A 5,138-nucleotide genomic window follows, 5' to 3' on the forward strand; every position below is an offset into this window, starting at 1 on the left:
TTAGTAACATTGCTGGGTTTATTGAGCTATGAAAAAAAAATGTTAAATCATTCAACCAAAACAAATGTTGTTCACGTCGCAAAGAAAAATTAAATAAACACCAGAGCTGGATATTGGTACTGATCTCCTCAAGTTTCACACATCAGATAAATATCAATATTGCATAAAGGACTTCTCAGAATTTATCCTGGGAATATAAATTTCTATTTATAGAAGTAGAATCCAAGCTTCCACAGCTTCACATCTTGTAGCCAGAGAGAAGATCCCCACAGCAAACACAAAGCGAGAGCTCAGATCAGTGTGAAGTCTTTCTTTCAGTCTGTTCCTCTCATAGATCACTAGAGTGGCTACGAGATATCCAAAAGCAAGACGACCAAAGACTTTGCCTCATGCTATGCTACACAAAACCGCAATACTGGTAATAAACTATAGAAAACATATCTAAAAGAAAATGTCAAGTATGTCTTGTAAAAGGTGCCTGGAAAGGTTCTCGTTCCACAATCAGAGATATAACACCCCAGTGACCTGCACCGTCAAACCAAATAGCCTGTGCAACACGTCATAAATCCTTTTCATCATCCTTCAGGGACAGTTGGAGAACTCTCCCACCTGGCATCCTCATCCGTCACAACATTACACATTTATGAATGAAAATGAAAACCTGTCGGAGAGACGTAAATTTGTTGAACGGAGAGCCAGAAAAGAAAGTTTAGTTCATGTTTGACAAATATCTCGACCGTGAAGTGTGTTGAGAAACACACGCGATTTGTTTTAACCATGGTGGGTGCGCAAAACAAACGCCACCGACATGTGAAGCTACTGATCCTGTATTGATGCATATGACACTTGGTGGACACAGATCTTTGGTGAAGAAGCTTGCTAATCAGGAAGTATTGATCTGCTACAGGAGTTTATTGTTGAGAACCTGATACAAAGAGAGAGCCAACAAAGACACCAGGAACTGATCTGTCACTGGCTATCAAACCAATGCCGTTGACTATTATATCTATCTATCTATCTATCTATCTATATATATATATATATATATATATATTCATATTTTCAAAAGGACTCAAACACAAGCTTTATTGTTCACCTTAAGGGAATAGTTAACATTTTAGGATTATTTGCCTTCTTGTCGAGAGTTAGAGTTATACGCCTCTCATGTCCAAATCTACATTTATGCTGGTTTGAATAGTTTTGAACGGCAAGAAAATGCAAAATATTTCCCTGAAAATATTTCGCATTGTTTTGTTGTTTATGTGTATGTAAAGCTCACACATTATATCGTGTTTGTTCAAAAACAACGAGTTGCAGATGTATGTGGGATTACGTGACTTTCTCTCAGTTGGGAGCTGGGACTTCCTCTGTGGGTGGTCTCTCTCGGCTTATTTCCCAAAACTATTACTTTAAAAACACAGTGAACACTAAGGGATTAAAGTCAAACGAGACTCTGGTAATGCTTTTATTGTGGTAGGCTGGATGAAGTGGATAGCAGACAGCTATCAGACAGCTGCAGCTCAGGAGCAGAATGCATTACTCCAGGTCTCAAATTGCTGCTTTGGCCATCTGTGCGTATACGGATTGATTTTAAAATACTATTACTTGTTCATGAAGAACAAAATGGTTTCGGGCCAAAATACATCTCTGCTCTGCTTCTTCAGAGCCTCCAGACCGCTCAGGTCCTCTGGGACCGGATTGGTTACTGTTGTGAAGGTTAAAACTAAACACGGCGAAGACGCTTTTAGCTTTAAGAAACACATATCTAGATCAAACTTTAGACTCTTTTGAATCAAGGCTGAAGCCCTTTCTTTCTTTTTGTAATCAAAGCTGATTCATTATTTCCTGCTCATACTCTTTTAAATGTTGTCTCCTGCCGTATGTAAAGCTCTTTGAAATGTCTTTGTGTTTAAAAGGTGCTATACAAATAAGCTTGCCTTGACTTGCCAAGTTCTCTACAAGCCCCCTGCAACATAAACAGACTGTACGAAATACTGTGGGCTGAAATAACAGAGGCCAGATCTTGGCAGCAGCAACACAATTATCTGCGTTGTGAATCGTGAAGACCTTCAGATAATCTTTTAGCTACCTGGAAGTTGAAGCGGCTCGGTGTGAATTTGTTGCCTTCCCTCTGCAGTGCCCTTCAGAGGACCCTAAAACAGTTGGTGACTCGATTTCCCCCACTGAAGCTGTCAGAGCGCAGAGCAATAACGCTGCTCCCAGTGGGGGAACGTTGGCCAGCGAGCTTTATCTTTGCTCTTTAACTACTGGTCACGACCCGAAATAGATCATAAAGCATGTAAGGTGAGTGGGCGCCCACAAGATAAGAGCAGCAATATCTGGATTCAATAGGCCTGAATGTAAGGGGGATATACATTTTATTATATCTCGGGTCCTGTGTACCGAAGGACTTCCTTTCTTTTTACTCTGCATGGTCTAGAAAGAAACACTATTTCCCAGTTATTCTTTATTTCAATCCTACCTCCGCGGCTGGAAATATAAAACATATCATTTCTTATTAACCTTAAAACAAACAAACAAACAGAACATTTTTAAATACCTTCATCCCAATGCTTCGACCTCAGTAGAGATCTAACATTGGTTGTGGGGTCACTTCACATGTTTCCCTCAGCAACAGCAGGGTTGGACCCGAAGCGAAACATGAGAATTAATTTGGATCTTGGGTTGATAAATGTTTAAAAACAGAAGACGGATAACTCATGAATAAATATGAGAGAGTCTATATAGACAGACCAGCTGTGAGGCAAGTAGACATCCAGAGAGAGGGATGAGCAGCCAAACAAGAACAAACCAAGAACAGACAAAGAGGTTAACCATCATGAGCAATTTGAGGCTCAGTGTCTTCTTGCCCAAGGACACGTTGACATGTGGACAGTAGAAGCTGGGGAGTGGACCGGAAAAGAAAACTACTGTCTGTAACTTCCTCAATGTTTTCTTCAACCGTCTCCACTGAGCATCAGAAAACACAACCTGCCAAATCACAGTTCTTGTGATCCCCCCACCTGGTGCCGAACGTAAAACTTTGATTCAAACTTCAAAATCTTGAATCTTTAATCTAGTGCCTCTGTTGTGATTGTTCATTTATTTCTTGTTAAATGCTAAATGTTTGTCATCAAATCCTTGTTTTTACAAGACTCATCCTGCAGTCAAAGACTTTTAGAAGCGCACTTCATGGTTTGTAGGTTTTCAGTAGCTAAAAGAGCAACATGGAGAGAAATAGGAAGAGGTGTGTGATTCGATATCAGTTGGCAAAAACTTTGTTTTCATTTCCAAAACAAAGGTCTAGTTCATTCAAGGGAAACGTTGATGATTAGATGAATTTTCCACCGACTCTGTGTCACTGCAGTGCGGGCAGTACTAGCGAACGGGGAAGCTCAAGCGCAGGTTAAGCTGCATGATCTGCCCACGCTGCACAGACACAGTCCCAGTTGCAAGTTTTCAAATTTTTCATTTCATCTCTCCCTCGACTTTGGAGCCAACAGTTCATTATCGCCACAGTCTGTATATAGAAAGTGGGCGAAGTCTTCGTGACGTCACCCGTTGGTTTGCTGACTGTTTTGAAGCCTCGAGTTCAGCTGTCATCATCTTGGTTTTTAACAACCGGCGAACGGAAGTGACCATATTTGGACTGCAAAGTTGTGACGTAGAGACGCCGTACACGGCTCTGGTAGGGGTAGCCACCTGTCAATCACAAGGTAGCCCCGCCCCTAAATCATACTCTGCTTTAAGGTCTGTTTGACTCTAAATGGACCATCATTTACTAAATGAACATCGTGCTGTATTGAAGAAGACTTGAAACTAGAGATTGAGACCATGAACTCATGTTTACAATGTTTACTGAGGTAATAAATCAAGAGAGAAGTAGAGTCATTTTCTCATAGACTTCTATACAACCAGAGGAGTCGCCCCCTGGTGGCCATTAGAAAAAAATGCAAGTTTAAGACTTTACTTTTCAGAACCAGAGATTGACGCCATGGCTATCGCGCAAATATTTTAGCCCGCCCAAGTTCTAGCAGTCCAATCAGATTCTAAGCATTTTATTTGAATCCCGTTTGTAACTGTACTGCTCAAATGATCAGTTTAACATGTGAAACACGTCATAGTACAGAAGCTAAGCTAAGCTTTCACTGGGAATTGAAGAAGAGATACAAGACACAGACAGGGAAAACAAATAAACGTACAACATGAAATGAATGACATGCGGTGTCATGAACTCGGCGAGTTCAAAATTACAAGACACACAAGAGGAGCGAGGGAAGAAAGGATTAAGGGCATATGAAAGAGATAGAGGGAGGAGGGAAGGGCGGACAGAAGGAGCTAGCAAGGGAAGAAGAGAAGGAAAGTGGGTCAGACAGGCAGACAGTGGAGGCTGCTGCAGCTGGATACGGCAGACTGATGTGCAACACACACATAACACATACACCACAATCGAGCACACACGCCGGAGTCTATCACTTCCAGACGCACACAAACTACATGATTTATTAGCTCCTGCTCGTCAAGTCACAGACAGCGTAGCCACGCCCACCTGGGATTCATGGCAACATCATTCTCCAATCGGAGCTCAAAATGTGATTTTTTTTGGTTGTGTGTGTTTTTCGCATCACTTTCTTTATCCACGTACGTGTGGAAACGTTCACAGTGTGGATACTCGTGTAAGATTGCATGTGTGTATCCAGGAGTACAAACATATCGTATACACACACACACTGACATGTCTGCTGGAGGAGTACGAGGGAGTCTGGAGTTCTGCCAAAGCGATAAACTCTGAATAAACCTTGTGACACCAACACTGTACTCCTGCTCCTCCTTTCCTTTCTCTTTATTCACATGCTGCTCTTTTCATTTTTCCACGTGCACTATCCTCTACTCCTATCTCCTTTGCTTGCACTCCTTCATCCAGCTGCCTACCCTCCTTGTTCCATCCTCTCTTTCTCACCCATCTCCTGTCTTTTATCTCCCTCCCTCCTCTCCTTTCTTTATGTTCCTCATGCACAGTTCATGTAGAGATAAAAAGGGGGAGGAATGGAGAGAAATTAAGGGTGGGAAATAGAGCAACAAACAGGCCAAACACACACACACACACACACACACACACACACACACACACACACACA

General features: G+C 41.8%; 1 protein-coding gene across 1 annotated transcript in view; it reads right to left on the bottom strand.

The window, feature by feature from the left end:
* jade2 (jade family PHD finger 2) overlaps positions 1 to 5,138 on the bottom strand; it is a 157,800-nt gene that overhangs the window by 36,814 nt on the left and 115,848 nt on the right.

Source organism: Anarrhichthys ocellatus, unplaced genomic scaffold, assembly GCF_004355925.1.
Source record: "Anarrhichthys ocellatus isolate YVR2014 unplaced genomic scaffold, GSC_Weel_1.0 scaffold78, whole genome shotgun sequence".
NCBI classification, from domain to species: Eukaryota; Metazoa; Chordata; class Actinopteri; order Perciformes; family Anarhichadidae; genus Anarrhichthys; species Anarrhichthys ocellatus.